General features: G+C 42.6%; 1 protein-coding gene across 7 annotated transcripts in view; it reads right to left on the reverse strand.

The window, feature by feature from the left end:
* celf2 (cugbp, Elav-like family member 2) overlaps positions 1-12,542 on the reverse strand; it is a 229,123-nt gene that overhangs the window by 30,939 nt on the left and 185,642 nt on the right. The window lies entirely within an intron of this gene.

The raw sequence follows: 12,542 nt of genomic DNA on the forward strand, positions 1-12,542 counted from the left end.
AAATGATAACCTATACTACACTCTAAGAAATATCTGTGTATCGGGGCGCCTGGAAAGCTCAGCTGGTAGAGCCTGCGCCCCCTGTACAGAGGCTCAGTCCTCGCCGCAGCGACTGCAGGTTCAATTCCGTCCTGCAGCCCTTTGATGTCCTTCCCTCTCTCTCTCTCTCTCTCTCTCTCTCTCCCCTTTCATGTCTAAGCTCTTCTCTCAAATGAAGGCCTAAAATGAAGAAAAAACAAAATCTTAAGAAAGAAATATCTGTGTATGAACAGTTGTATGACTGTATATTTTAACAGAAATTGTCCATAGAACGTGGTACACAGTTGTAATTTTAATTTTTTTACATTTGGAATTGCATAATTTGTGCTCCGACAACTTTTGCTGGCCACGTTGTCACTTCTTTTCCGACGTTTGTCGCCTTTTACGAAATTTTCTAATTTTTGTTGACATTTGGGGCTTTTGCTCTGACATTTTTGTGGCTTTTTATTGACATTTTTTTAAGTTTCTTTCAACGTTTTCTGGAGTTGACTGACTGAGCAGCTTTGTACGGGATCATTTTACTCAGGACTGACAGCAAATATTCTGTATTTTTAGCTCCACGTTAATATAATATCATTTTACAGATTTATTTCTTAGAGTGTATATGAGGAAAATATCTCATTGCGATTATTTTTGACTGATATTGCGACTGGGATATGATTCACCATATGGGAGGGAATGCTCATTTTTGCATCATTATTCTCATTTTCATTGAGAAAAAAAAAAAACATTTTTAAATGATTATAGTGTTTCCTTTAGTCTGTAGGACTACTGCGATGTGGATATTGCACTAGTCCAAATAGTGATTAATTGTGCAGCCCTAACCTATAGACTTAAAATCAGCTTATTCGCTCATACACTCATAAACTCTCACTCATACATGCACACACATGCATACAGAAGAGGAGAATGCAAAAGGAAGAAAAGAAAGAAAGAAAGAAAGAAAGAAAGAAAGAAAGAAGAGGAGCAAATTGGAAAAAAGGGAAAGAAGAGGAGACAACACGATGGGAAAGAAGAGAGAAAATAGGGGAGCAGAGTAACATAAAGGGGAGAGGAGAGGCAAAAGATAGGAGAACTGGGGAGAGGGGCAGAGAAGAGGCTGAAGCAGAGGAAGAAAGGAAAAAATGAAGAAGAAAGAAGAGGACAGCAGAGGAGAGGAGAAAAAAAGTGGAGACATAACAGGACAGGAAAGAAAAAGGAAAATGGGGGAGAAGAGGAAAATAAAGGGGATAGGAAAATGAAAGAAGAAGAGAAATGGAGAGGGGGCAGAGAAGAGGAAAAAGCAGAGGAGACAAGACAGGAGAGAAAGAAAAAGAAAGAAAGAAGAGGAGCAAACTTGAAAAAAGAAAAAGAAGAGAAGGAGCCGAGGAGAAGGAAAGATGAGACATAACAGGACAGGAAAGAAGAAAGGAAATAGGGGAGAAAAATAAGATAAAGGGGAGAGGACAGGCAAAAGATAGAAGAAAGAGGTAGGATAAAAGAGGAGACAAGAGAGGACAGGAGAGAAAGGGAGAGGGGAGAGAAGAGAAAAAAAGACATGAGGGGAAAGTGAAAGAAGAGCAGAGGAGAACAGATGAAAGAGGAGATATAGGAGAGGAAATAAGAAACAAAAGAAAACGGGAGAGGAGACATGGAGGAAAGGACAAAGGAGGAAACAAAAGGAGAGGAGAAAAGAGAGATGAGAGAAGGGGAAAAAGGAGGAAGAGATGGGGGATTAAAAAAAGATAAGCGGAGAGGAGAGGGGAGGATGAGGGAGAGAAGAGGAGAGAAAATGAGACATGAGGACAAAAGAAAGAAGAGCAGAACAGATGAAAGGATGAGGAAAGAGGGAGAAAAAAAAAGAAAAAGACAAGCAAAGAAAATGGGGGAAAGAAAAGAAGAGAAGACAAAAGATAATTAGGCAAAGGCATACAAATTAAGGTCCTTATGATGATGGACAAAAGCAGAGCCACAGAAGACCAATCAACACCCACGCACGCACACACACACACACACACACACACACACACACACACACACACACACACACACACACACACACACACACACACACACACACACACACACACACACACACACACACACACACACACACACACACAGGAAAGTTGACTCTAAAGCCAGTGGGCTTTCTTCTTTCCCCCCACAAGGGCTCAGTTATCTCTGAGTCCAGAACGGTTTCACCAGAAACAGATTTCCCGAGTTCTCCAACTATTTCATCATCTCATACGAAGAGAGACTTGATGTGTGTGTGCGTTAGGGTGTGTATTAGTGTGTGTAAGAGAGAGAGAGAGAGAGAGAGAGAGAGAGAGAGAGAGAGAGAGAGAGAGAGAGAGAGAGAGAGAGAGAGAGAGAGAGTGTGTGTGTGTAAAAAGGCAGAGAGAGACTGATTTGGATGACCGGAGAGAGAGGTTGAGAAGGCCAGAGGAAGATTTCGAGATTCGGACAATCAAAAGAAGTGCATCTAATTGTCCGAAATTCCAATTCCTCAGAGCAGGAGTGTGTGTGTGTGTGTGTGTGTGTGTGTGTGTGTGTGTGTGTGTGAATGAACCCGTCACACACGGAGAAGGAGAAGAAAAACAAAACACCATGCTCCCGATGAAGGCCGCAGCGACGGCTGGAACACAGCGAAGCTGAAACGGAAAGTTCTAATCTATCACACCACACCATTACTCACACACTGCAATCAAAGCCTAACTACGGGGCAAATCCACTTCGAAACAAAGGCAATGTGCCACAGGAGAATATAAAAAAACCTTTTGATCGGAACATTTAGTTTGAGGCACGAGCCGCACTAGGCAGGGGAGAGCAGGGATTTGGCTACTGTCAGAGCGGAGATGTATGTCAAGTGTGTGGAACCGAGCGCGCGTGGGTGAATGTGTCTGTGCAGGTACATGTATGTTGTAAAAAAACTTTTTGTTGTACAAAAGACTGTGGATCACTATGTACACTGTCAAATGGCAATTCAGTAAAATCAACTTTTTGCATTAAAGGGATAGTTTGGATCTTTTGAACGGTTGTATGAGCTACTTCTCCGTAGTCAGTGTGTTAGCTACAGTAGACGCCGGTCGGCACGCCCCCAGTTTGGAAACGTATTTTAGACACCTAAAAACAGGACCACCAACTGTATGCTATATTTAGAAATATTTTCATCGCTTTATCTTGCTGTTTTGGGGGCTTTTTTGGATAGGTACGGTGGCCGAGACGGTTCAACGCAAACACATTAAAGCCACAACGCAAACACAAAAGCTACAACGCAAATGCAAAAGCTATTGTGGCGTTTGTGTTTGTGTTGAACCGTCTCGGCCACCGTAGATGGGACAGCTGAAGACACGGAAGAGAGAGAGAGAGAGGCAGATGACAAAGAAAAAGGTTCAGAATCGGACCCGGGCCGCTGCGTTAAGGACTGGGCCTTAGTACATGGGGTGCACGGTTCCCCAGGTGAGCCACCGGTGCAGCCCAGCCCCCAGACTCCTTTTAGCTCGCAGAACACGGGAGTTGCTGGTCTACCTCTGGTTAGAACTAACTGTTCAGGGTAACGGTCAAGGTTTTTTGTTGAAGGAGTATGGTAGCTTTGAAGAGAGCAGAGATGGATATAACAGCTTCAGTTAAACTGAAAATGATTTTTTTAGGAGACCTTTTTTTAGGTGGCTAAAATACGTTTTAGTGCTGCTCAAAAGTGACCAATTCAAAACAAATCGGATGGTTTACTACATTTAGTCGCACACGACATGAGGTGTAATTGCACCCAGCGGCAGAGTTTTCACAGACGCCCATCAGCAACAAATACCTATAACCATTAGCTGGCTCGTCAGATATTCTGAAATGGACTAAAATAAAGCTTCGAGGGTGGTGAGAACATAACTTTGTTCGTTAGAGAAGGAGACTCTGTGGCTACAGTTAATTGTAGTAAGTCTTGATATACTGTTATCTAAAATGTGAATTTTTATAAACCCAGAAAACTCTCTTAGTTTATAATCGATTGAGTTTTTAAGTTTCTTGAACATGTATAGTATTCACATGCCAAATAATGGCACTTCTGAGAACCTTAACTCATCCTGAAAACAATATTATGTAACACAGCGAGCTACTTGAGGTGAAAACGCAATAACCCTGTACATAAAGAGAGTGAAAACTGAGCAAAAACAGGATCCGGTAAGTTGACATCAGAACTAATCATAATTCAGTTAATGCACAATTGTAAGGCAGCCGAGATAGTCAAAATTTGACACTGAACTTAAACCTAATGTTTATACAGTGTAGCTGTATGCTTGTATATGCCAACACATTCTCACTCCTTGGTCAGGAGCCTTTGGTGTTTGTTATTGATATATACAGTACAGGCCAAACGTTTGGACACACCTTTTCATTCAATGCGTTTCCTTTATTTTCATGACTATTTACATTGTAGATTCTCACTGAAGGCATCAAAACTATGAATGAACACATATGGAATTATGTACTTAACAAAAAAGTGTGAAATAACTGAAAACATGTCTTATATTTTAGATATCTTCAAAGTAGCCACCCTTTACCCTTTTTGATAACTATAAGACATGTTTCCAGTTATTTCACACTTTTTTGTTAAGTACATAATTCCACATGTGTTCATTCATAGTTTTGATGCCTTCAGTGAGAATCTACAATGTAAATAGTCATGAAAATAAAAAGGAAACGCATTGAATGAGAAGGTGTGTCCAAACTTTTGGCCTGTCGGAACTCTTTGTGTCACTCTTTGACGCTCTGGGTCACAGTCCTTGGCGTCCCTATTTGGTGCTCTCTGGACTCGCGTCTAGCCCTTTGCTGTCATATTTAAACACGCTTGGTCGGGACTCTTGACGTCTCTTTGTTCACGACCTGGGTCGGGACTCTTGGCGTCACTTTTTGGTTCCCAGGGTCGGGACGTATGTTTAACTGACGTGTGGCACAAGAATGGGACAGTTAGGTTTAGGAAAAGGTCGTGGGTGGGGTTACATTGCGTCAAAAAGCGACGCTTGGCCAGGTGCCTTTGTGGTTTTTGTATTGTTAAAAGACTCCTTTAGTGTCATATTTAGACCCGATTGGTCGGCACGCTTAGCGTCACTCTTTGACGCTCTGGGTCGGGACCCTTGGCGTCACTGTTTGACGCTCTCGTGACTGGCATCTAGCCCTTTGGCGTCATATTCAGACGCGCTCGGTTCGGAACTCTTTTTGACACCCCGGGTCGGGACGTACGTTTAACTGACATGCGGCACAAAAAAGGGTCGATATCCAAGCGTCAGTATTTCACCATTTGGGAATGAGAACGGGCTGTGTATGCCTGTTTCCATGTGTTTGACCGGACAACCCCTTCCTCTGTGGGCTAAGGCTCGACTTTATCACCCGAATGAGCATGTCTCCTGTCTGACGGCGACTGGGCCACATTTACTGCATCTCTCCACCAGTCATTTTCCCTCTTTATTCTGACCGCTGACAGATAAAAGGAGAGGAGACGATGGGGAGAATTGCATTCGGAGGGAGAGTGTCAGTCTGGGGGCCTCGCCGCTGCAGTCGATTCCCCTTGAGACAGGAGTCCCTATACTTCTCTGCTAAATATCTCATTACTCCAGCTGACACCCAGCGAGCAGGGGAGGGGAGGGGGGAGACACACAGCCCAGAATGAGAGTCCTGCCCTGGTAGAGGGGCCGAGGGCCAGGGGGCCTCTACGCTCGGGGCTACCAGTTCTCCCTAAAGAACTGGAGCTGCACTTTAAAGTTTCTCAGGCGATTGCCCTGAGGTGATTAATACCGGCGGAGGGAAAGTGCCAGCTTATGCCATCTGTTGAAACAAATCATCATTGATTTCACCGTAGGGGATTTCTTTTTTTTTTAATAATTCATCATGGATTAGTAACAGCTTGGACTTTCATTTATCAAACACTGTGTGACTATAGTGATAATCAGCCATGAGTGGGATGAAACAACATCGCTGTCTTGGGAAAACCATGTATTCACTTTAATTATGTGATATAAAAAGAAAAAAAAAGATTTCACATAGACCAAATTATTACATGCTTCTTAAAGCATTTTCGATAATTTTTGGTCTGCATTATTTCTGCAATAGCCATTCAATGTATTTACATTCTGTTTTTTTGTATATGTGTTACGTGTTTTATGTGTTTTTATATGTGTTGTGCTATGGAACATGAAAAGATGTGTGGAAATGATTATCCCTATGGGACAATAAAGACTCTGTTAGTGGCGGAGTACGCCAGTGCTGGATTTAAATTGCCTTCATTGCCTGTATTAAGTTAGTGCTAATGCTAATCCCACATTTCTTACTGCTGCTCCTTCTCATTGAAAACATTCAGTTTTCAATTTGTAAAACAGACGCAGGACTATGTGTCACAGAGGTTAGCGCTGATCATTGAAAATGTGCCAATGTGCATTCCTTAGTAAATCAGTTTAAATTAATTACAGGGACTAATTTTACTGTGTCCTGCTGTTGTGTGGAAAGCTACATCACGAGTGCTAACTGAAATCACAATGCAGTTGCTCACAGAATAATGGAGAAAGGCCAACTACTAAAGCAAGAGTGAAGATATTCGTATCATATGAGAACATCGGAAAGGGGCTTAATAACGATCCAAAGTTAATATTGGGGAGAGAGAAAAACTGGCATGGCATTTTGCAAAGGGGTCCCTTGACCTCTCGCCTCGAGATAACTGAAAGAAATGGGTTCATGGGGTGCCTAGAGTCATCCATTTACAGACATGCCCACTTTATGCTAATCCAATGCAGTTCTTCTCATGCACAAATGTGTTATTTTCCCCTATTCTAAAATTGTGAATTTGAATATTTTTGCATACTGAGGTCCCTAAACGGTCCCGGAATGGCATAAATTGACTGGAAAGCTGGGACTCTTGTGGATTTAATGAGCCCAATTGTATTCATGCGTTATGATGTTAGTCCCCATAGTAGCCATTTCATAGTAGTGAGAATTTCTGTGTGAAAATTAAGCTCACTGCATACAATGACCTGTTGTAATCTCTAGGATAATCACAGCCTCATAAAACTTGACAACCACAAATTTGAGGCCTGGGGCATTCACACACTAAATAGTCTATATCAACGACGTTACATTTCCGGGACTGTTAAGGTGCCGCCGGAAATTCCGCCAGATTCCGAAACTCCGGTGGATTTCTGAGGACTATGGTTAACTGCTCCTCAGATCTCTACAGGGTAAATCCAGACAGCTAGCTGTCCAATCTGAGTTTTCTGTTGCACGCTCCTTCTCGAGGCTATTTTGCAGAGGCACCGTGGCTTCGTCCGGCGCTTAGCGCCACCCAAGACGATTGTGATTGGTTTAAAAGAAATGCCAATAAACCAGAGCACATTTTTCTCCTATACCGGAATGCTGTGTGGACTAGCCAGACCTTCCTCTGCAGCGCTGTGGTGGAAGGGTCTGGCAATGCAAGACTAAAGGATGTATGGTAGTCCTTCCAGAAAAATGCGGAGTTTTTTTGTGATTGTTGCGGGCAAAAATCTTTGATTATGCGGCACGTTTTCTTAAAAAATGCGATGGAATATGCGGGATATTTATGCAATTTTATGCGATGAAATTGCGGAAACTTGTTACCGCAATTTTCTTGAGGGACTGGTATGGCTTTCATTGTTCCCATAAGAACTCTAAATCTTTAGCGTTATAACTTTAACAGGCAAGAGAGAAAGAAGCTTAAAAACTCAATCGATTATAAACTAAGAGAGTTTTCTGGGTTTATAAAAATTCACATTTTAGATAACAGTATATCAAAACTTACTACAATTAACTGTAGCCACAGAGTCTCCTTCTCTAACGAACAAAGTTATGTTCTCACCACCCTCAAAGCTTTATTTTAGTCCATTTCAGAATATCTGACGAGCCAGCTAATGGTTATAGGTATTTGTTGCTGATGGGCGTCTGTGAAAACTCTGCCGCTGGGTGCAATTACACCTCATGTCGTGTGCGACTAAATGTAGTAAACCATCCGATTTGTTTTGAATTGGTCACTTTTGAGCACAAACAGCAGGGGGCAACATGATGACTCTACCTCTCTATGGGCGCCAACTAATTTCACAAGTCCCTCGTAGATTGTTTATACATAATAATAATACACCGAGTGTATTAATAACATAACAATACAACTGCGTGGTCGTAAAAAATTTGCTATTGTTTTGTCTTAAATGGTCTCTGGATTCAGAGATTTTGAAAATAACATGTCATTAACTCGAAGCTGGCGGTAGAGCATCGATTTATTTTTGATACTATTTCAGTAGAGGGATCTATTAGCTGCAGACTGTCTCCCATGTTGCACAACTTTTACATCTGAAGAAAATAAAGCGCTCCGAGTCTCCCAGGAAGCCTTCTCAGCAGGACATGTTTCTACAGGGAAAACACTTCCTTTCTGAAATGTTATTTTTGTCTCGTTTCTGACAATGTTTTGACAAATCTTCCACACAAAAATGCCATACTTCTGGGTACATATCCTTACAGCATATATCATAATGTTTGGATCGAGATTTGCTTTGAAAGCACTGAAATATGGATGCCGATGTTCTCATCCTTTAGCGGGTTGAATGTCCCTCATAAATCCTTCCCTTTGTTTTTTTCAATCTGGACCATATTTTCCTAAGGTGTCTAAGTGACTGATGGGAACAACAATCTTTGACGTTTGTCCGGTATTAGGCAAGACCGCTGCTGTCAGCAGTCAGCAAAACAAGCTACAATGTAAGTTTTGGGGCAATTGTGCACCTTCCATTTACGTTCACAAAAGTTCTAGTTTTGCATGTCTGACAGCATTATGGAAAGGATTTCTTTTATTTTCTTTTTTAAGATTATCTTTTGGGCATTTTTAGGCATTTATTGACAGGACAGCTGAAGAAATGGAAGAGGAGAGAGAGGGGGGAATGACATGCAGCAAAGGGCCACAGGTGGGAGCCGAACCCGGGCCCACTGCGTCGAGGAGTAAACCTCTATAGGCGCCCGCTCTACCAGCTGAGCAATCCGGGCGCCCATGGAAAGATCTGTTAAAGGGTAAGATCCTTTTTTTAAACATAAAAACATCTGCGTAATTGCGATCGCTAAAGCCACCAGACTCCATGTAAATAAACAGTAATTTAGCATCGTAAAATGCAATTCATTCAAAGTCGACAGAAAAAAATTAAACTATAAAAAGCCGTTTTGGGTCGTTTTTCCACTTTTCCAACAGTCACAACTCTAGTTTTGGTTGAAATAAACACATAGTTTACCGATTTACATGTGTAAATATGTTGGGTCTATTCAGGTTAAAAGTATATATTTTTTAAATGGAGTCTGGTGTGTTTAGAGCTAGTGATCTCAGAGCTGTTTCTGGTTAAACAGAAAGGTCTCAAAGAGGTTTGAAAAGGCCTATCTTTGTAGGGATCCTTTCCATAATGTTGTCAGACACTAATCTGAGCCTGTCAGTGGAAAAACGGGCACTTTTAGTTGACGTAACTGACAATGCACATTTGCCCCATAGGGTTACATTGCAGCCCGGTCTGTGCTGGTCAGAGTATTCTCGCTTAATGCAGGACCAATTCCAAAGATTGTTGTTCCCGTCAGTCACTCACACACAAAAACATATGGAAAATAGGGTCCAGGTTGAAATTACCCTTTAAAACCAATCCAAACACGTGTTTGATGTCCTGACATCCCTTTACACCTGACAGATGATTGACAGATGGGTCAGTGTAGGCTGACGCCATGACAACCTATAGTCTCAAAATGATACTGCAGACATAGCAATGAGCACAATTATGGTCTCCATATGTGCTGTAATTATTATGTAACTACAGTAATTATTATGTAATTACAGCACATGGATAACTTGCTTCATGCTGTGCTTTGATCTTTTCTCACAAAAAGTGAAACTTTTGTCCGTGCCGGAAGTTACAGACTTTGTGATCGACTTAACCAGGAGTTCACTCGGCTAACAAACCTGACTGTGCTCCCTGAAGCCAACTCTCCGAGACAACCGTGAAGAGAGCATTACACATCACTTCCCATCTCTCCCAAAATGCTCCGACGCATACATGCAAACTGAACTTATAAGCTCCGGTCCGTTTACCTTGAAAATCAATCTCTCAAAGCTTTTCGAGAGAGTTTATGTGCCGTGAGCCTTCCCCGTCTCATTTATTTCCCACTCACATAGCCTTTAAATGTCAACGCATGTGAGCTGCAGCTACTAAAAGGAACGCACGAGGTTCTGTTAACCATAGGAGTCCGCACACCAAGTCTGAGTTCTTTGGGCACTTTGGTTTTAACCCATTGTCCCAAAATCGGAGACACACTAAATCAAAAGCAAGCCTCAAAAACACAGTTATCAATTTAATACTCGGAACAACGTCCCTATGATTAAAGTCTGACCTGCACTTTGGTTTTGGAATTTGCCATCTATTTTTTAGATAGCAAATTAAATGTTTTTTATTTAACTTTCAATTTGTCTCTTTCAGTATTTGGTATCCTTCCTTGTTTTTCTTCTATCTCTTACCTTATTTTAATAATCGTATGCAAACTGTGGAGCATTTTGCATTTAGCGGAGTGTTACCCGTGCCATGTACCAGTATATGCGCCTCCATTTATAAGTCCTTTGTCAAATGTGATATAACACAGTAAATCAAGACCATTGCGCGGCCAATCGTGACAGACAACAGTTGGTGTAAGAAACCTCGGGTTGTATTCGGAAGTCCAGCGACTTTGTGCGCAGAGGCTGTGAAAGGGACGCTTCAGGTTGTTTTTTTTGGAAGTGGGATTGTATGAGGTTACTTATTGGTGTCTCGAACTAACCATTTAAAACACCAAAGTCACGCAATAACACAAACAAACCAACCGACGGAGGCAGGCAATAGACCAGCCCCTCCCGCGTTCATCAAACTAAAATCACTGTTTTTGTCAAAGGAGTCTGTTGGCTTTGAAGAGAGCAGAGATGGCTATAACAGCTTTAGTTCCCTGTTGGAAAGGGCTGTCTCACAGCAAGGTGATGCAGTGAAAATATTCAGATTTCTTTTTTTTTTTTAAGCGTCTAAAATACGCTTAGCTGCTGCTCCGTCCACAGCAGTACATGCATTGCTATTCCTTTAAGTGAGGCTGGCGCAGAGTCCTTCTGTTTAAAAATCATATGGGATCATTAGAGCTTTATGGTGTCTTGTACTACATCGGCCTTGATTAATGTAATCTAATATTTTCTTTCCACTGTGGGTCTCCTCTCTTCACTACAGCTGACAGATGTGTTTGTTCTCTATTTAAACAGGCACTGCTCTGTTGTCTCTCATGCTCTACTTAAGCTCTCGTCTACATGCGCTTGAACGCTTGTGCATCGACGGTGGGGTGTGTGTGTGTGTGTGTGTGTGTGTGTGTTTGTGTGTGTTTGTGAGGGCAGGATGATGTGCGAGCTGGCCTCTAGTGTCATGTGGGGAAAAAGGAAAGGCGGAAACAGAAACCAGCGTTGATGGAACGCTGGAGCCGTGTGCTAAATGAGTATTTATAAAGGGAGCGAATAATGTAAAACACAAATGCAGCATAAATACAACACAATGGAGCCAACCCACCTCTCTCCCCGTGTGTCTTTAGGGGAGAATTACCTGTCTCGCTCATATCCACTTTCATTACGGCCTGACATTCAGCGAGCGCGCGCGTTTGCATGGGATGTGTGGGTGCGCGCGCGCGAGCTTGCCAGCGTGTACCTGAATGTCACTCCGTAATGAGAATGGATATGACAGTGACAGGGCCATCAACAAATGGAGAGCCTGGGCCGCCTCCCCCCCCCCACACAACCTTGCTCTATCTAAGACAGTGGGGTGCAATAGAGCCAAGACAATAACCAAACTCTATTTGCCAGACCTCATTCCCTCATACGGACCCAGAGTAATTACTTTTAAATTGCAAAACTGAGGAACATTAACAAACGGTTGCGGCAATTTAGGTTCGCCTGGGGCTAGACAGCTTGTTTTCAAATGGAAATCAAGGTATTTTGCCATTGTCCAGTGCAATATGGTTGTGTTATGGTTTAAGGCTTTTTTTCCTGTGTGCCTGATAAAAGCGAGGGTGGGGCAGGGGGGGGGACCGGCAGTATTTACCAGGCCCATTGTGGCGGACGACTGCGAATAGTGAGGATAATTCTAGCTTAATACTAACGCTGTTGAAGGAGAGTGTCACTCCTACTCAGAAAGACACACTGCTGCTGCTCGGCCACATAAATCAACACAGACACTTCGCTGATATTCGCAGTGTGACAACATGAACAGAAAATCCCCACTTTCAACACAAATGCGCGCGCACACACACACACACACACACACTGTACACGGACAGATGGAGGGAGGAGCACGCGTTTTCCCCATGTCAGGGTCACAGCACATCAATGGCAGCCATGATTATCATGATCAGCTCTAATTGGCTACGGGGGTGAACGCCACTCATCTCTTTTCTTTAACACAGCCTGCGATTACCACTTTTTTTTTTTATCCCGCCCACGTACGCGCACTCGT

The sequence above is a fragment of the Perca flavescens genome, chromosome 23 (genome assembly GCF_004354835.1).
Source record: "Perca flavescens isolate YP-PL-M2 chromosome 23, PFLA_1.0, whole genome shotgun sequence".
NCBI lineage: Eukaryota > Metazoa > Chordata > Actinopteri > Perciformes > Percidae > Perca > Perca flavescens.